Source organism: Delphinapterus leucas, chromosome 10 (assembly GCF_059928025.1).
Source record: "Delphinapterus leucas isolate spDelLeu-1000000601 "Yukka" chromosome 10, BTC_Dleu_Yukka2, whole genome shotgun sequence".
Taxonomy (NCBI): Eukaryota; Metazoa; Chordata; class Mammalia; order Artiodactyla; family Monodontidae; genus Delphinapterus; species Delphinapterus leucas.
In genome coordinates this window covers 92669104-92689955 of record NC_143138.1, presented here as the reverse complement: position 1 = coordinate 92689955, position 20852 = coordinate 92669104, and the positions used below count along the sequence as shown (strand labels likewise).

The 20852-nt window shown below is 42.1% G+C and overlaps 1 long non-coding RNA gene across 1 annotated transcript in view; it reads left to right on the top strand.

The window, feature by feature from the left end:
* Positions 1-20852, top strand: part of LOC111174177 (uncharacterized) — a 420003-nt gene that overhangs the window by 389700 nt on the left and 9451 nt on the right. Inside the window, exon 5 of the long non-coding RNA XR_002644391.3 lies at positions 19076-19198. This is a non-coding gene — a long non-coding RNA (uncharacterized LOC111174177). The remainder of the gene's footprint in view (positions 1-19075; positions 19199-20852) is intronic.

The following is a 20852-nucleotide window of genomic DNA, read 5'->3' as shown; positions in this document are numbered from 1 at the left end:
TTAACACTTCTATAGGGTGGCCATAAAGTCTGAAAATATATACTATATTATTTTATCATGTATTGTAATTTTAATGTCAGTAAACAATTTATTATTCATTTGTCAATGTTTTGAGACTTGGATGGTACATCCAGTGATGTATCCATAAAATAAGTAAAACAAGAAAATTTAGAAGGCAAACTTCATTTAAGAAGACTTGTAGAATGAATGGTTCCCTTGGTCACTAAAGTATTGGATTTTACATATAGGGTTTAACTTTTGTCTCTGTTCTGCACTTTGAGCCAAAACAAGAGAGAATACATGTTTTTCTGACTTCATCTATATAATTATAATTTCATCTTGAATAAAATATTAATCAAAGCTCTATTCATGAGTTAAAGATACTTACATTGTTCCCCCAAACCAAAATATAATTATGAATCTAAAATGGAATTTGCTTTATCTCCAGATTGCCTTAACCCAAAATAGGTGTTCAGCATAATAATTCTGAAAAGTTTAATACAATATTTGGGCAAGCTTACATTAGTGCTCAAGCAAATCATTCAAAGAACTATTATTTTGTAGCTTAAAAATAAATTATAAGAAAGCATTATGAAAGTCTAGTAAAAAGTGACACCCAGGTCCTATAATTTACCATACTTTATTCATAGCTTATTTATGGTGACATTAAAAAGTCCGCCATTCTAATTATTTATAATCATGCCCAACTGGCTTGGGAAGTAGCATTATAATTCTGTAGAGACATATTTTCTTTAGTACCTACTGGGTTTGTTCCCATGAGTGTCACTGGTTTAGAATATGTGATAATTGTTCTAACAGTTCAGGTCAAAAAGCTAGCCTTAGCAGGGTCTAACCAGAGAGAAATCAATGGTTGAGTTTTTCCCTGCTTTTTGGGAATTCCAGACACTGCCCAGAACTACCTATATTATTGTTCAGAACCAGAGTCGGCAGTTGGATCCGGTCTAAGATTTTATTTAGCAGAGTGATCCTTTTCTAATAATAAGTACTTTATTACTTTTATTTACCAAGGAGTAAGCCCTAATCTTCCCTTTCATTAGACTTGCAGAACAAAGATTTCACACAGGCAGGTAACAACCGAAGTAAGTTCTCACAAAATATGAGGCTTTGGTCATTTTAAACTTACATTTATTTCAAAAATACCTAGATGATAACTTTACAATAAAATGGCTTATTGCCTAGTTTAGAAATGTCAACTGCATTGTACAGGTAGCCCTCAAGTCCATAATAAAGACAAAATCCCAGGCTTAAGTCACATAAGAGTTTATTATAATGATTTGTTACTTTCTGACTTCTAGATAGCTCTAAGACAGAAAATGTAATCTTGGCTATAACATTTTCTTACTTAAATTTGACTCAATTCATTTTTCCCCTCCTGGGAAAGTACTGCTTTATGTGTAAAAAAGTCACTGAGCCAGCGAAAATAACTTAAGGAAACATGTAAAACAGCAGACTAACATCTGCTACCCATCCCCCACCCCCACCCCACTGAGTCCTCAAAACAATGTTGTCTTGTTTTTTTTTTTTTTGGTTGTATTTTAATGTCCCTTTCAGTGAATATATAGCATACAGTGGCAAACGCTGTTCAGTGAATAGGTTCTTCTTCCCTTCAACAGTGTTTGAGACTGACAAAAGAAGAGGCCACTGGGCTGGCCTGTCAGTAGGTATAATCCCTGGGACTCACGTGTGGCCCACACTGCCCGCCTTTTGTTCACCGGTTGATCAGTGCCAGGAGGTGAGCAGTGCAGTGGTCTGTTAGCTACTCTTAGACAAGGCAGAAATGTCCCTGTTTTGGGATCTATTGCATGACTGCCTCGCTATTCATTGTTCTGTCCTGTGACCCGAAAATCCCTCAGGTGACTAGGAACGTGATGGTTTCATCACCTGCAGTTCTACAAGTTTGGTGCTTGTTACTAAAATGATTTTGACTGGACTATGGACATTCTAATGAGAGATTCCTTCCTGTTAGTCACCTACAACTATCTTCTCCTATATTGTATATTTCTGAGGATGGAGAGCAAATGTGAGCAGGAGGTAGGATTACTAAAAGAAAAAGAGAAGAAACTCTAAATAAAAGTTGAGGGGTCAATTCAGAAATTACTTGAAACCACCAGAAGTGAAATTAAGTTACTGTCTGCTTCATATAACCATTTTGCTCACTAGTTCAGAACATCCAGCTTGAAATTGCACAAAAACACACAGCCAGGTAAAGAGCAAGCAGGACTTGAGGCTTTCAGTACAATAGCACTCAGGGAATTTGGCTCCTGAATAAAGGTGTCAGCACGCCTTGGAATTCCCAAAGAGAAAAACTCACTGCGCCTTTATTCCATTTTCTTAAGGTCTATTGTTAACTAAAGACTCCTTGTCTTTTCAAATTCCTTCATGTGAATGGATGAGGCCAGACATCTGCCAGGATTCGCTCACATTTGCATGCGAATCAGAGACTTTGGGACACACATGGCCCTGGAGCCAACAACACCACTTTTACTCTAGACTTACACTGATCCAAGTACCTTCCTGAACTTTCCAGTTCTCCAGTCCTAGCTCTTAAAAATGAAGTAATAAGCATATTCGGGTAATATTAGTTCTTTAGACCATCGTGGCAAGGCAAATTGCGAAACAAAACAACATACTGTCTTTCAAAAAAATCCTACAAGCAACAGCTCAAGTCAGTAATACCTGTCCCCTCACTGAATTCCACTTTTTCTTTATTTTCTGGGTCTGGGAGTGAAAATGCTAATGCTAATGGTGGCATGAGATTTAGAAAAGGGTCTCTTTTCCTGGACCCGTGGCCTTTTCCTCTGTGGTTCGAATGCCTCAAAACCATTCTCACCCCGGTCATTCATTCATTCATTCAGTTCCAGGCACTGTGGCTACAGCGGTGAACCCAGCAGTCAAGGTCCCCCTCTGTCTCCCAGAGCAGGTACCACCGCCGAAACCTCCAAGTGCGAGTAGGCAGGCCGGCTCCCTCACAACCGTCCTGGGACGGGTTTTCCCACCAGTCCCGAGTGCGCCGCGCCCCTCCATCTACTCGATCTTTCCACTCTACCTGGGCTTGCCAAGCAGGGACTCCCCTCCGCGGAGGTAGTCGCTGCAGGGCCCTGGGAAGTGCCGAGTCGGCGGCTGCCCACACCCCTCTCCACGCAGCACAAAGGACACTCGCTGGCAAACTTTCCTCGCCATCGACCCCGGCCGCGCGGGGAACCCAGCACCGGCTCCGTGCCTCGAGCGGACCGAGGCTTCCCTGACATTTCAGCATCCTTGGCAAGCCTCCTGAGGCTGCCACCCCTTCTGGACTCAAAACGTGTAGGATGAGGTCTTTTCCCCACTTCGACCGCGCGACAGTTGAGCAGATTCTTCCCAATACCCTGACTTCAGTACACTCGATGCTTTGTGAATTACGCCCCTTGTCCCTTTCTTTACCTACAAGGCCACCGCCAAAACATCCTTCCTCTTTTCTCTTTCCACAGCCTGCCACCTTCTTTCCCCTTCTCTTAGTCCTCTTTCCAACTCCCCGGGCCCCCTCTCCGCGCTCTTCTCCGGCTCCGGCTGCCTTCCCCAGTTCACATTCCAGCAGCCCTCCTTCCTCCGGATACCCGGGCATCACCCTCCCCCGCGTCGGTCCCTGAAATCTAGCAGGCTCGCCTCCTGTCAATGCCTTTTGCTCGCTTCTGTTCGGCCTTCCTTCCGAAGTATCGTTCTCCCCGACCCCAGTGATTTTTTTCAGTAAGGAGGTCACTAGATTCCGGTTTCCCCGACTTCGTCATTTTCCCCAGTTTCATGAGCCGCGCCCCCTCGTACCCCTTAGGCCCGCGATCTTGTCCCAGGTTCCCCAGACCCTTCTCCGGCCCGCCGCACCGCCAAGTTTGCCTCGACTTCCCCTCGCTGCCGCCCACATCTCCCGCCGCTGCCCGGCTAGGCAAGCGCACTTACCCCGAGGCCCGGCTGGCGGGGGTGTCGGGGTGCGCACGGACCAGGCACCGGCGGTGGCAGCAGGAAGAGGAGGAGGAGGACCGGCTGAGCGGCGCCTCCCTCCCAACCCACAGGCACTGGCTCCTTGGGGGGCTCCCGGCAGAACACCAAGACAGGAGGCGAGGCAACCACACAAGCAAAAGCTGCTGCGCGGGCCTGGGCTCAATCCGGCTCTCGGGGGCCGGGGCAGGGGCAGTCAGGATTGGGAAAAAAGGCAGAAGTGGGGTGCAGAGGGCGGGGCAGCGAGCGTCCAGGTCCGGAGGACGGCGTCCAGGGCGCCTAGGGACGACACCGCGCGGATGCCGCTGCCCGGGCTGACGCCGGCGGCCCCTCTCCCCGCCCGGAGGGCGCTGCAGGCGCGGACGCACTGGCCTCGCCTAGCTCGCCGGCTTGTTGCCGGCGCCCTCGGTGCGCCCGGCTTTGTGCTCCCCGCAGCCGGCGTGCACCTGGTGTAAGCAAAAGCGGTCAGCTGATGGGCTGCACTCCGATTGGCTGCTCCACGGTCTCCTCCCCTCCCGCCCGACCCCCTTCCCGACCTCCCCCTCCGGCCCTCCGGCCCCCCACGCCCGCCCCCGGCTCAACCCAGTGCTGGGGCACCATCTGTAGCCCGCCCAACAAAGGCGTAGCGCCGCGGGTCTCAGGTGGCCCGGCCTCCCTGCGTCGCCGCCGCGGCCGCTGCAGGCAGCAGCGGGCTGCCGCTTTTTGTCTAGGGGACGACAGGCTGCGGCTGGGTTAGGCAGGCAAAACACATTGCCGTTTCTTAGCAAAAGACACACCAGAAAAAAAAAAAAAGCCCACGCTCCAGGCCAGCTAGGCACAACGGTGCCAGATCTCTGTGCAACGTAGAACTTGGGCTCCGGGGACTGAGAAGCAGATAAAATTCAACCCGACAGAACCAAGTCTCAGTATGAAATCTGACCCTTCCTCCTAAAATGAGTGGCGATTCCTTGTGCTGTGTGTACATGCCTGGGTATACATGCCTGGGTGTACGTGCACGCGGAGCTGGTCTGAGCCCTTGCCGCGGAAAGAGAGTATTATGGCACTTAAATGAACGGCGAAGCAGCTTCTTATTTAGGGAGGCTTTCAGAAAACGTCTCTGAAACTTTGTAATTACAGCTTTCTGATTTGTTAGGTGTGAAAGTTGTGTTCAAATAAGCGGAGGGCTGAGAATATAGTCTGTTTGGAGAGGGGGCTGTCAGAGAGCAAGGTGGAGACGGGTTTTTGGAAACTGCTCATGAACCTGAGTTTCATCTTCCAAGTGGCCAGCTTAGAGCCAGACTTCAGAGAGGCCCTTGGTGCTTGTTACTGGGGGATCTGATTTAAGCTAGAGCATTATTAACCTCTCAGTGCCAAGCAACTTCACGCAAGAGAATGTGGTGACATTTCCTCATGATGTCCAAGCTTAGAACTTCTGGGGAATTAGGACGGATACATTCATTATTATAGAATCATCTTTTGAATTCCTTGAAAACGTAGTAGAAATTTAACAACAATAATCTTAAATCTTGATTCCTATAGAATTTCTTGGTGTCTTTCATAGATGTCTGATAAATATTTGATGCTCTCATATGTCCATTTACTCTATATTATCCTGAAACTGTCGTATAAATACCAGTGGGTCACAGTGTGCCTTAGAAGGCTCTAGGGAAAGAAGATAATAGGATTTAGGGAAGAAGGTAAGTGAAGAGTAGAAGGACAGCTATAGGAAACGGCCCATTGCAACTAGGGTGGGAGGGTGCTACCTATAAAAGAAGATTTTAAAACTTTCAAAATAACTTGTCTAGAACCTTTCTCAAGAGCCATACTTTTGTCTCTTCCTCCCTTTCTCATGCTGATTACATGTAGCTTGGAGTTTGTCTGAAAGAAGGTTGGCCTCTGGTAGAAACAGAACTTGAATGATCAGGGAAAGAAAAAACACAGGTTTCTTAGGGAGTCTCCTTTAGGTTTATTCTGGGAGAGGAGGGGAAACAATGCTGTACCTTGCACAGTGGGGCTTTACAGAGGTAGGTCCTGGGGAGCAGTTGAAGCAATTCTTGGTGGTTTGGAATTCCTTTTCCCAGGGGGCAAGATACCTAACAGCCTCCAGGTTTTGGAAGAGACTTCATGAGAATGGTTTTTAAGCCCAGCTAAGAAGAAACTGAGTTAGACTCCAAGGTATGAACTTTGAAACCAGGCTGACACTGCTTTAAATCCCAGCACTGCAATTTAGGAACTGTGTCCCTCTGGGGTAAGTCACTTTACCTCTTTAAGCCTTAGTTTCCTTGGCTATAAATTAGGGTTAATAGCAGTATCTATCCCAAAGGGTTGTGCTGGTTAAGTAAGAGTAAGCCTGTAAAATACTTGGTGCAGGTCTTGGTATATAGTAAGCATTCAACACATGGAAGCACTAGGCATTATTAGCCAGGTAGTGAGGACTAAAGCAAGACATCAGGTCAGACAGGTGGGATGATTATTTCACAGAACCGACACAGGTGACAGAATATTTTAAAAGCACTAGCAGCTCCAGTGAGAGAAACAGACTCTGTCTCTCCACTGTTCATTTCTTTTTAAATCACCATATCATTTATTTAAACTAATTTCCTTCTTCCCCAAGGCAAGGGTGAGAACGGAACCTCTGCCTCTTTCCCCTTGACCATTGCATATATTTGGCTCCTGACAGAAGGAGCATTATCATTAGGAAGAAATGTATGTGCCAGAGTTGGGGAGGGGGCCTGGTTGTGGAGGAGCATGAAGATTGCTGTGTGTTGGAAAGATTGCTGTGGGACAGAGGAGGACAAATGTAGGCAGAGCGTTTACAAAGAAATCTGAAGTTTGATTCAGTCATTGGAAATTTGATGACTTGCCTAAATGGTTTATGGGTTCAAATTTTAGGAACTGCCATTTTGTAACTCTGCGAAGTGGTTTCAGGATTGTTTTATCAACTGACACTTAAAAGCCCCTTGTCGTTGGAATGAATGAAGAGGAAACACTCAGTCAATAGACAGGGATAACTAAACCAAACTCATTTGTTTCTTTTGTAGAATCCTCAAATGTATCTGAATTACTCCTAGTGAGCACACCCAGTTCTGGGGTCCTAAATTTATTAGTAAATATTTATTTCTTACATATTGGAAAACCTTGGAGGCTTTGGAGGAGAATGGAATGGATAGAAGGGCCCCAGAGTTCCCAAGGGAGCCAGGTCTTACTGTTGATGTAGGGAGGAGTTCTTGCCCCTGGAGTTGGCCTTGTTGAGACACTACAAATCCCTTTGGGTTCCCTCATTATCCCCTTGAGGTTCTTCAGCTTCAGTTTGAAGAAACATTATAATTGATATTAGCCTAATTGTACTGGTCTATGTGGTAAATGAGGGAAGAAAGAAAGGTGAAACTTTAGAAGGTGATCATCTTAGAATAATCTTTAAAAGGACATCTGTATTTTAAGAACAAAATTATAATATGCCATTTTAAGCCACAACTTTTAAAAGTTGAAAATATATCTCTCTCCAAGGGCTTAATTTCCAAAATATATAAACATCTCATACAACTTAACAACAAAAAAACAAACAACCCAATTGAAAAATGGGCAGTAGACTTAGACATATTTCCAAAGAAAACATAGAGATGACCAATAAACACATGAAAAGATGTTCAACATTGCTAATTATTGGAGAAGTACGAATAAACTACAATGAGGTATCACCTCACACCAGTCAGAATGGCCATCATTAAAAAGTCTACAAATAACAAATGCTGGAGAGGATGTGGAGAAAAGGGAACCCTCCTACACTGTTGGCAGGAATGTAAGCTGGAACAGCCACTATGGAAAACAGTTTGGAGGTTCCTCAGAAAACTAAAAATAGAGTTGTCATATGATCCAACAATCCCACTCCTGGACATATATCTGGACAAAACAATAATTCAAAAAGTTACATGCATTCCTATGTTCATAGTAGCACTATTCACAATAGCCAAGACATGGAAACAACCTAAATATCTATTGACAGATGAATGGATAAAGAAGATGTGGTATATATATACAATGGAATACTACTCATCCATAAAAAATAATGAAATAATGCCATTTGCAGCAACATGGATGGACCTGGAGATGAAGATATTATCATACTAAGTGAAGTAAGTCAGAAAGAGAAGGACAGATACCGTATGATATCACGTACATGTGGAATCTAAAATAGGACACAAATGAACTTTTCTACGAAACAGAAGCAGACTCACAGATATAGAGAACAGACTTATGCTTACCAAGGATTGCAGGGGGGAGGAATGGAGTGGGAGTTTGGGGTTAGCAGATGCAAACTAGTATGTTTAGAATGGATAAACAACAAGGTCCTACTGTATAACACAGGGAGCTATATTCAATATCCTGTGATAAACCATAATGGAAAAGAATATTAAAAAGTATGTATCTATATGTATAACTGAATCACTTTTCTGTGCAGCAGAAATTAACACAACATGGTAAGTCAACTATACTTCAATAAAAAAAAATAATAATAAAGAAAATGTCTCTCTCTAATTGAAATATTAATAGTGTTCTTTACAGCCTCTGAATCAAGATTATAGTTTCAAAACTATAGTCATCACCAAGCTTTCAGAGGATGATGACTGTAAAGCTCATAATTATGTGATTGTTGTGATCATTGTTAACTCTCACATGAAATGTGTACTTCTCTAAAAATTTTTGACAGTTGAATGACTTTACTACATATTCATATTTCCTGTTCTTTCAGTTTTGTACTGCATGTGAAATCATTCCAATACAAAAAAACTGTTCATTAAGGTTTCTGTAATTATCATGTATTAATTATTAGCAAAATAATTTGATTATTATTAATGAAAATTATTTTAGCATTTAAGTTAATAATTTGACATGAAACTAAGGTGACCAACCATCTTGGTTTGCCTAGGACTTTGCAGGTTTTAGTCCTAGAAGTTTCACATCTCAGAAACCCCTTAGTCTGGATCAAACCAAGATGATTCATTGTTCTAAATAACTCACATTGATAGGTTTATGGTACTTTTGCAACTTTAGTTGTGTTATAACCTTGCACATACACCAAATAATGTCCTTATGCCTGACTGGATCAAGAATCCCATTTCCACTTAATTTAATTGCTGCATACATAGCCCTTGACAATCATCTAAGCCAACCTCCTTATTTTACACATAAGAAAACTAAGCCCTAGAAAGGGACTGTGCCAGTCTGTTGACAAAGCCTACACTAAAAAGCTACACTATATACTGTCTGAAGGCAGAGACCAGATGGCCGTCTCCTAGCCCAGCACCCAGCATGTAATCGGTACTCCGTAAACATTTTTTGAATGGATGAATTGAATCAATTAATAAATTAATGTCTCTATATAATTAGAACACATATATCATGAGCATTTTCTTCATATTATTAAAAAGTCTTTAAAACTATAATGCTTTATGGCTGTATCATTCCACCAGTCTTCTGTTAGTGAGAAATAAGGCCTTTATCAATTATTTGCTAAAACATATGTTATAGTAAACATACTCATTAGAAATGCCCATTTTGGTTATTGAACTATGGATACATAAACTATAGCTTGGATCATCAATTTAACATATTCAATTTTTTCTGTTTTCATTACTATTTATTTTTAGACAGCCAGGCCTTACTAAAAAATAAAGAATTATTTAGGTTTTTTGTTTCTATGTTATAAAGATTTTAGTTGATATGTTTGTTTTCAGTTATTTGCTCTCCATTCTGATTTCTCTTTTGCCTGTATAATAATAGCTAACATAAATTAAGTACTTACTCTGTGCCAGGTAATACACTTAGTAATGTTTCTTATATTGAAAGAGGCAATATACTATAATAGTTGTAAGCTAGAGCTCTTTATTCATGTTACTAAGGTTTATATTCCAGCACAACCTGTATGGATTTGAGCAAGTTATTTAAGTCCTCTTTGTAATTGCATCTATATCATGCGGTTTGTGAGGATTAAAGAGATGTTTATGTGCCTAACATATAGCAAGCATTCACTAAATATTAATGTATTAGTAAATATAATGCTAGCTGCTGGAACAAATAAAGAACCCCAGGAGCTTAAATAAGGCAAGTTTATTTCACACTTGTGTAACAGAGTTTCTTCCTGGCTGGGTGGCCTCCACGTGGTCATTCAGGGCGTAGGCTCCTTCCATCTTTTGATTCTTCTTCCTCTATTTCTGCAGACTCCTTCCCATTCACACAGAGGATGGGGAAAGAAAGACAGAAGAAAGGACCATACGGGAAAATTTTATGGGCCAGGCTAAGAAATGGCTCACATCACCTCCACCTACGTTCTATTGGCAAGAACTCAGATACATAGCTACACCGAATAGCAAGGGAAACTGGCAAAGGTAGATGAGGTGTGTGCCTAAGAGTAGAAGAAAGTTTGCAACACACAGCGATCTGTATTAAATATAGAGCAACATATATTAGAAATACAGCAATCTCTCTTACTGTTGGTTCTCATCTTGCTTAGTCCTCATAACAAGTTTGACAAGGTAGGAGGGCCAGCACATGACTGACTCAGGGTCATACAGCAAGGAAGAGGCCATAATTACAGCAAACAAAACATACATAGAACAGCTGCTAGACAGGGCTTTCCAATTCTTACTTCCTTTTTTTAACTATCATAAAATTTTTAAATTGAAGTATAGTTGATGTATAATAGTATATGTTACAGATGGACAATATAGTGATTCACAATTTTTAAAGGTTATACTCCATTTATAGTTATAAATATTGGCTATATTCTCCTCTCACTTCCTCTTAAAACTGTTCTTGGTGGTGGGCTTCCCTGGTAGCGCAGTGGTTGAGAGTCCGCCTGCTGATGCAGGGGACACGGGTCCGTGCCCCGGTCCGGGAAGATCCCACATGCTGCGGAGCGGCTGGGCCCGTGAGCCATGGCCGCTGAGCCTGCGCGTCCGGAGCCTATGCTCCGCAAAGGGAGAGGCCACAACAGTGAGAGGCCCGCGTACAGCAAAAACAAAAACAAGAAAACCGTTCTTGGTGGATGGCTAACCTGATTACCCTCCCCATATTGCCTTCCCGAAGTTCCCAGAGAACTTAAAGCACGGAGAGGTGACTGTCAGCTGCCCCAATAGCAGCTTGTACTCCTTCTTTCATTGACATCCTTTTTCTTTCAGTAACCATAAAACTTTAAAGAAGTTCAGAATATTTCCTCGTAAGAAAATGCTTAGAGACTACTGCACTGGAATTCAGTGCCCCTATTACCATAAATTTAATGTCCACATTTACTTTTAGTCCTAGGGGCCTACCAGGCTATAAAAGAAAGATTGTCAGGCAGAGTAGACACAAATGGTTTATACTCATCCTGCAGAAACACGGAAGCTCACAGAATTTCCCTGCATTTCATCCAACACCTTCCTCTGTCAAGTTTGTCTGCATTTTTTACTGTACTCCATTTTATAACAGACATTCACACTTTATATCTCTGAGCATGTTAACAGTCTCTTCTGAGTAAAACATTGCCTGTATTCCATTTTCATGGATAACTTAACTACTCTCCTACCAGACTGATCATCTAATGAAATCCTTATTCCTCGGAAGTTTGATTCACATTGTACCCTTGAGTCTGTATCCTGCCCACACCTTGCACTGTACACAGTCTTTTGGAAAAGGGACTTAGTTTTGAGTTTTGTGACTTTGGGAGAAGAAAAAACCACAGAAAGATGTGCGATATGTAAGTGGTGACTTAGGCTTGTCGTTAGAAATGAGGCTGTATTGCAATTCAGTTCAGCAAGTACCATAGGATTTGAGGGCTGAAAAGAACCTTAGAGGTAATCTGGCTCAACCCTTTCATTTCACAGATGAGCAAACTCAAGTCTCAAGAATGCTAACATTTCCGTGTACCTCAAGAGCATCTGGAAAGTTTGGGTGGATTTAAGCCCTTATCCAAGGTCACACCGCTGGTTAATAGGAGCACTAAACCTAAAATCTCGTTCTTTGATATTTAGGTCAGGAATCTTTCTCTAGCAGTAGTATAACTTTAACTGGGATCCTTAGGCCCCCCAGGATTTTGTGGATACACTCTCAGGAGTCTGCTAGGTTGCTATAAGAAAATGTTACTTGTTTGAATTCCAATAATAATCTGAAAAATTAATATAAGCATATTCTGAGTCATTTGAATAGCATCCTTATAATTGAACGAAGAAAAATGCCACCTAGTGCCAGTGCTTGTGTTTATGTTTGTGTTTATGATCACGTTCATGCCAAACAGTACCACTTAAAGTATTTGGAACTAATGAGAGGAAAACGGGGTGGTTTCGATGTAGAAATGATGTCTTCTCACTGGGTAAAGGCCACATGATGTCTCAGCACATTCCAAGAAAGAAGGTTCCTGAGAAATTTCATGAGTTGAAAAGTGAGGGGAGGAAGAAAAAGGGATAAGAGAACTGAATCACCCCACAACATGGAGTAGTCTAAACTAGAGAGAGAGAGAGAGAGAAAGAGAGAGAGCATGAGTACCATGTTTACACTTAAAAAGTTGACTTAATTGTACGGAAAAAAGGGGAAAAGTTCAACTCTTACATAGAATTGATGGTGGAATTTGAGTTTAACTGGTTTGGTAGGTTTTTTGGTTTTTTTTCTAAACAGTTTTATTTACATATAATTGCTAGTATGAGTTGAATTATGTCTCCACAAATTCATATATTGAAGTTCTAACCTCCAGGACCTCAGAATGTGACTTTATTTGGAAATAAGGTCATTGCAGATGTAATTAGTTAAGATTAGTCATGCTGGAGTAGGGTGGGCCCCTAATCCAAAATGACTGAGTCCTTATAAAATGGGAAAATTTGGACATACATGCACATGGGCAGAGCACTAAGTGAAAACAAAGGCAGAGGTCAGGGTAATGCTTCTACAAGCCAAGGAACACCAATGTTTGTCAGCAAACCACCAGAAGGTAGCGGAAAGTCACAAAACAGATTCCCCCTCACAGCCCTAAGAAGCTACAACGTGATCATGAACTTCTAGCTTTCAGAACTATGGAAAAATAAATTTCTGTTGTTTAAACCACTCAGTTTGTGGTATCAATACTTTGTTATAGCAGCCCTAGCAAACTGATACAATTGCCATATAATAAATTGCACATATTTATAGTATCAAATTTTGACCTCTGTATACACCCATGAAACCATCATCACAATCAAGATAATGAAAAAATTCATCACCCTCAAAGGGTTCTTTGTGCTTTCTTGTACTCTGTTCCTTCCTACCCTCTGTGCTCTCCTCCTTGCTGCCCATCCCTAGGTTCAGTAAACTCACCTGCTTTCTCTAGATTAATTTGTACTTTCTAGAATTTCTTTCAGTCAGCATAATTATTATGAGGTCCTTCCGTGTTGTTGTGTGTTTTAATAGTTTGTTATTTGCTGCTGAGTAGAACTCCATTGTGGATATACCACAATATGTTTATTCATTCACCTGTTGACGGGCATTTAAATTGTTTCCATTTTTTGCCTATTACATATAACACTACACTGAGTAATTGTGTTCAAGTCTTTATCTGGATGTATGCTTTTATTTCTCCTGGGTAAATACCCAAGCATGAAATGACTACATCATACGGTAGGTGGGTTGGTTTTTTTTTTTTTTTTGCTTTTTAAAAAGTGCCAAACTGTTTTCCAAAGTGGTGGTACCATTTTTTATTCCCAGCAGCAGTGTGTAAGAGTGACAGTAAGCCTGCACATTAACGACTCTTGAAGGTGAATGTTTTCAGGGAGGCAGGGAATTTTAGATGCTCTCAGAAACCACCCTGCCTATTGCCTTACACTGGACTTGACTCACACACCTAGATTACTGGCCTGTTTGGTTTTGAAATGTACAACCTATGATTTATAAACTGATTTAGAATTGGCTCTTCAAATATATTATGCAAATGTTACTTGTATATAAGTCTCTAAAGAGTCCTGGGCTAAAGACAGAAGATATAAGTGTGCCAGTGACCGGTCATGTACCTCCCAGTGTGCCATCTGCCAGCTTAAATGTGCACCCTGAAAAGTCAGAGTAAAGACATCTGTCCCGCCTGCGTCCTCAGAAGGTGGTGTTTTGGATCAAGTCAAACTCTTCAGCGAAGCACTTTGCAAACTCTGGAATATGTCAGCCTTTTTCTTCATGATGCCGGGAAAATGGAAGGTCCTCTGAGAGATGGGCTTCCAGCATGAGGCTTCCACAGACTGTGACAGCCTGCATGACGTGGGTGGGCTCTAATGTGGAGTGTGTCGGCCAGCTGCTCCTTTTCCCTTCACCCTCATTCCTGGGCAGAAAAAAAGTTACCAGCAGACTCTGGGACAAATAACTAAATGCCCTCTGGGGCAGTTCCTTTTGAAATCTGAAAGGAGTTTGGGATTGGAAGACAGGAAGCAATTTTCTCTGGAATTTTCCTTATCATAGTTAAGATTTTGTTTTAATAAGAAGAAGGAGGAGGAGGAGAAGGAGAAGAAGAAAAATATAGCAGCTAACTCTTATTAAGCATATATTATGTGCTAGGCATGGTGCGATTTTTGCATGGATTCCACGTAGTTCTTACAACAATCCCATGAGACGGGTAGGTATGATTATCACTCTTGTTTTTTTCAGATAGGGTAATTGAGATCTTAACGAGGGTAGATAATATGCCCCAGATATCAGAACTCATGCTCTTAGCTATGCTATAGTATATAATCTCAGATTCCATCTGTGATACAGTACTATAATCTGAAAGACCTGCACCATGTTGGTCATATTGACATAGATACACCTTTTGGGAAAAATTTTTTTAATTAAAAAAAAAAGATTGATGTAGCATTCTAGGAACTGTCCCCAAGTATCTTAATACTTTTGGAAAGGAGAAATCTGAGGAATACTAATCACATTTTATTAGAATAATGGAGACATTCACAAAATAATAAGATTTGATAGTCTACAGCAGGACATTTGAAAACTTTTGAAATGTAAAAGGAAACAATATTTTAATTTGTAAAACTGGAGCTTTTTAAAAAGTGTGCAGGAAGGGCCAGCCAAAGGCCACCTAGGTGATGCTTTCTTTTTTTTTTTAAATGTAGATTTTATTTATTTATTAATTTTTGGCTGCATTGGGTCTTAGTTGCTGTGCATGGGCTTTCTCTAGTTGCGGCGAGTGGGGGCTACTCTTCGTTGCAGTGCGCCGGCTTCTCATTGCGGTGGCTTTTCTTGTTGCAGAGCATGGGCTCTAGGCACGTGGGCTTCCATAGTTGTGGCTCCAGGGCTTCAGTAGTTGTGGCTCCCGGGCTCTAGAGCACAGTCTCAGTAGTTGTGGCATACGGGCTTAGTTGCTCCGTGGCATGTGGGATCATCCTGGACCAGGGCTCGAACCCGCATCCTCTGCATTGGCAGGCGGATTCTTAACCACTGTGCCACCAGGGAAGTCCCACCTAGGTGATTCTTAAGGACTGGGCAATTGAATGGGATCTGGTTTGCTAAGGTCACTTTCTGGAACATCACTTGGTGAGCCTATCATGAGAATTGAATTCTAAACTCAGCTTTACCACTAATAGTTTCACTTCTCTTCTCTGAACCCCAAGTTCTTTGTATGTAAGAGTACTGATAGAATCAGAACTGAGAGACAGCTGATAGAATCTGTAGTTGTCACATTTTCTTCCTCCCAGAATTCTTTGGTTAAATAAAATCATAAGGAAACACTACATCAAGACATAAAAGCAAATTTGTCTGGGTTTTTGGTTGCAACCACCAAATCTACTGTAGGTAGTTCAGGTAGGAAGAGCTTAATAAAAGATACAAGTAAGCCTACAGGGTCTCTGGAAGGCTGGACAGCTGGGCATGCATATTGCCCATCCAGGAACAAAGCAGCTAGAGAATTTTCCACCATGCCCCTATTCTGGTGGAAGCCACATTGTCACTTGCCCATCACTTGATACCTACCACACTATAGACTGGAATCCAGAAACTCTACACAGCTCTGCCTAATGATGCTGCCATTGTCCTTGCCAGAAGATCTGAACCCCCAGCCTATGGCTGCCTTTTCACGTAGCTCACTTGTACCTGTGTGTTGCTTGACTGAACCCAGGCACTGTGCAGGACAGGAGGCCAGCTAGAAAGGGGTTGCAATACGTGCTGGGTGGGTCAGCTCACAACACATGCCATCGGTGCTCATTGAAGGTGAGCAGGAGCCCCTCTTTGACCGTTACCTGTCACTGTTCCTTGATGCTGATGGGACCCTGTTGGCTGGTCACTCGCTAATCAGGCTCCCAGGGCTCTGTAGACCAAAGGTAGAAAACCACCAAACTAGATTATTTCTAAGATTCTCTCTAGTGTTAAAATTTCTTGATTCTATGCATTTCTAAGGTTAAATTAGAGAAGTTTAAAGAATTATTTCCTGTAGGATTCAGCCAATTCCAATATATTCTCTATAATTAGAGTAGTTAAGGATATTATACTCAAGGAGTATGGCTTCACCTACATTTACATTTTGCTTGATTCCCTCAGTTAGGTATATTGGTACAAGAACATCCAATTCACACAAAAGGAGAGAAAAGGGAGGGCAAGGGAAAGAAAGGAGGGACATTTGAAAAAGACATTGCACGGGATTTTTTTTTTTTCAGAAGGGCATATTTAGGACCTTTCGAGGGAAGCATTTTTAAGTTTGCAAATACTTGCAGACGTAGGTATAGGAAAACTGCTTACAGTGTTTGGCACAGGTTCAGATCTACAAGTTCCCAGCACAAAGTTTCAAAAATCAGAAGAAAGAACAAGCAAACTTAATCTACCTTAAATATACAAAGATCCGTTTACATTATCTTTTACTCCCTAACATCTGTCAGTTACCAGAAAATAACTATTCTGGTTATTATCTGGACACCCCAAAGACAACAGAAATCAGTGAGGTACCACATTATTACACATGGCATATCCATCAACTGTATGATAACATGGAACGTACTATGTCCTTGTGCCTAAGAGCTTGGCTTCTGGATTCAGACCCTTTAGAAGCTTTAATCAACTTATCCATAGGATGGGAATAATAATAGTAACGGTGTCATGTTGTTGCAAGTATTAAATGGGCTAATTATTAGCACATTGCCTGAGACATGAGAAATGTTTTCTAGAACAGTCTTTGGAGCACCTACCTTGACCTTTGCTCCTTTGGAAGCCCAGCTGGTGTTGGCAGTCGAGCAGTGATTTGGGGAGACTGATGCCCAGGAGAGGAAATGTGCTCCACCAATTGATCTTCTAGCAGAGAGAGATGTGATATTCATAAATGTTTAATTGACCCCCAAGTCCTCTACCATCATCAAGTTGTAGACACAGAGCTCTCCCTTGCTTGGAACCTTCTTTATTTCTTTAAGATTTCCATTAGTGTTTATTACAGACTGATTTCATCTATATACGATTCAGTAAACACTGATGAACATTGACTAGAGGCAAAACACCATAGTCCATGAACTGGGAGGCTAGACAAACATGGACACAAATTCAGCAAATATATGTTGAGTTTCTATGATGTTTAGGGGCTATTTTTGGCTCTGAGCTTTGGCTAGGCCCTAGGGGATCGGATGTAGGCTGTGGTGGGCACATGGGAGAATGATGCTGAAGAAGCAGATGTTAGGATTGACTCTGCCCCTACATATGTGGGAAAACCACAGGTAGGGTGACCAACTGTCCCAGTTTGCCTGCAACTGAGGGGTTTGCTGGTGCACAAAATTTTTCTTTTTCAAACAGAGACTGAGTGATTTCCCAGGATGCAATATTTTGGTGCCCAAAACCAGAAAGGTCAGTCTAGACCAGAGTGAGCTGGTCATACTAACAGGTTTTATATCCACTATTAGGCAGCCTCTCTATCTTGGAGGACTTTAACTCCCTGCATCTAAAATGAGAAACTCTGTGCTGGGAGGTAGCTGTGATGTGGTCCAAAGTGGTCTGGAGTGGGGTTTAAGAGGGCAGATGTGACTCTGGCCCTAGCTCTTGGTATTGTGATAACCCTTGACAAATTAATTACCTCTCCAAACCTCAGCTCCCTCATCTAGAGAAGCAGGTATTGTATAGATACCTACCCTCTGTGTGTTTGAATAGGTTAAATGAGATAGTACACATGCCTAGCACAGAGAAGAAATGCAGTATTTTAAAAATTTTCTGTCTTCAATTAAGAAAACATACTACCCTGGCTTAAAAATAAGAAATTTCATATACATGTGCTGGTCTGCATTAAGCTTCGTCATTTGTGCTTCATGTATTGCCCTGGAAATTCTCTTTAAATGTTTTCATTGGTTGAACTCCAAGTGCAGGTGTGAACTTTTTATGTCTTGGGTATCTTTTAAAAGCTTCTAGAACTTAGCATGGTCAAATTTTGGGAACACAAAGTGCTGCGGTTACTTTGTCAGGCCCCGGAGATAAAATATGCAGCAAATATTTTTTTATGTGTTTTTTAAAATGCAGGTCTACCATGATGAATGTTATTTTTATATCGATCATAGGAGCCAGCTCAGATCATATCCTTTTGAAACCTCCCCCCTTACCTAAGTTATTGCCTCTTAATCCCTTTATCTGCGTGATTTCCTTGCCATGTGCAAATTTAAGGGAAAGGAAAGGTGACAGAGACAGGACAGATATATACATTTTGCCATGTAAAGTAGGCAGAAATCTTTCTGTGCCATGAGTCTGAGAAAACACAGTTGAAATGTCAAAAAAAGAAACAACAGGCCCAAAACGGAGTTGCCTGTGCTAAGTCCCAAGTCAGCAAACCAAGACTTCATACCCAACCTAATTGCAGTTTCAGCCTCTCCCAGGAATGTGACCTTTAATCAGTCAATCTGGAATTATCTGGTCAGTATTAATGAGGTAATCTGCCTGAAAGCCCCCTGGCTTTCCCCAAAGGAAGGTGACCTTGCCTGAAACAATCCTTTCTTCACTAGAATAGCTTCCTTGCCCTGCCTCCTTCTGCCTATGAAAGTTTTCATTTTGTACAGCTCCTTAGAGCTCCTTTCTATCTGCTAAGATGGGATGCTGCCCGATTCATGAATCATGAAATTCAGCAAATTAGATCTTCAAATTTACTCCGTTGAATTTTGTTTTTTAACAGACTTGGTGACAATGGTGGAGTCGAAGGAGACTTCCAGTGGCTTCAGGGACAATGAGAAACAGAGGCATAGTAACCGCAAACTCTTCTGAGTTCTGTCTTTCTCACCGTTTCTGAGGGCTGTGGGTAAGTTCTTCTTGGTTCTGAGCTCTGTTCTCTTTGTGTCAAGCTCCTGATCTAATTGGCTTTGCAGTACAGGGCAGGTCAGCATGAGTGAGCAGATGGTCCCATCCAGAACCCAACACCCTAGCCTTTGGTTCAGTCCACAGTTTTCCATTTGATTGGAAAACCTCAGCCTTTGGTTCTGTCCCTAGATTCCACATTGGGAACTGCTGGCAGTTTAGTCTGGAGTTCCTCATTTGTCTGGAGTCAGCCTGCCGTTCCCTTTCTTTGGGAACTGCTGGTTCAGTTCTTTCCCCAGCCCCCAGTTCCATGGGAACCGCTGTTGGTGTACACAGGGCCTTCTATTGGCCATTCAACAGTAACATCTCAGTGATAATGCTGGTATGTTAATGTGCACATGAAGTAGAGGCTATTGCTAATGGGCATCTCAGAAGCCAGAAAGCCACAGAAATGTCAAGCAATTAAAAGGTGTTAGAGTGCTCACCCCTAACACACCCATGTTAGGTTAGGTTGGTCATGGAATGGGTTAGATTGACATTGACCTGCCAGTCTCAAGAAAATTTCTGTGCAATGAGGTACACTGCAAAACATTACAGTTTCCCAACCCAGAGGCACATCCCTTTTAGGTATTAGTTTGGCTCCAAGAGACCCAAAGTTTTAGCTAAAATAAATAAATAAATTAACGATAACAAAATGGAATGCTTAAATTCCAAAGAGTTGGGCATGCCATCTCTGGCACAGGTGCTTATTTTATGTCTAAGAACTATGGTCCCAGAAGCTATAAATATCTACAAAAATGGCAAAATCTTACTAAAGGCAATCTAGTATTACAATGGCCATTATGGGGAATGTTCCAATTAGACAAGATTGTTCATTTAAGAAGTGCAGTTGAAAGCAAGCGTTCCTGAATTAAACAAACAGAATGGGATACCTCTTTTAGTTGGTGTGCAGAAACATCCAAAAGGCTTCAAGATTCCAAAATAGCCTCAATGAAAAATTTGTTGCAAAAGACTAATGGAAAATTAAAGACCCAAGAGGTACCTAAAACTGATGCTGAAAACTCAGCCTTTGTGCACTGTGCTAAATCAAATCTCAGAGACAGAGTTTTGGGTAAAGTAGAAGAGAAGAGCTTTAATGCTTTGCCAGGCAAAGGGGGACACAGCGGGCTCCTGCCCTCGAAAACTGTGGGTCCCAACCTGGGAGGATTTGGTGGGAAGTTTTTATAGCAAAATGGTTCAAGGGTGGGGTTGCTGATAAGATTAGGGTATGTGCAGGGCCTGCACTCCTTTAGCCTGGTCTCAGGTAATCTCTTGATGAGCTTCTCTAGTTCCTTTAATATGGCCTCAGGTGATCTTCTCTGGAATTAAGAATGCTGAGATCTTCCATTCTTGGGAGTTTTAGTTCTATAAAGAGCTTAAAGATATTGTTATGTGTATCCCTTGAGAACCAGGACCCTGCCCCAAGGCTGCACTATTGTTTCTTGACTGCTCCTCCCTTGTCTCTGCATCCCCTCCCTTCCCTGATTCAACTGTTTGAATCTGCCCTTTGGAACTCAGGGAAGGTCATGGAGGCTGGAGTCTGTTCCCTACAAACAAGAAACAGGGGACACAGAAAGGCTTCCATGCCCAGGACCCCCACAGGGTCCTGCTCAGTTTCA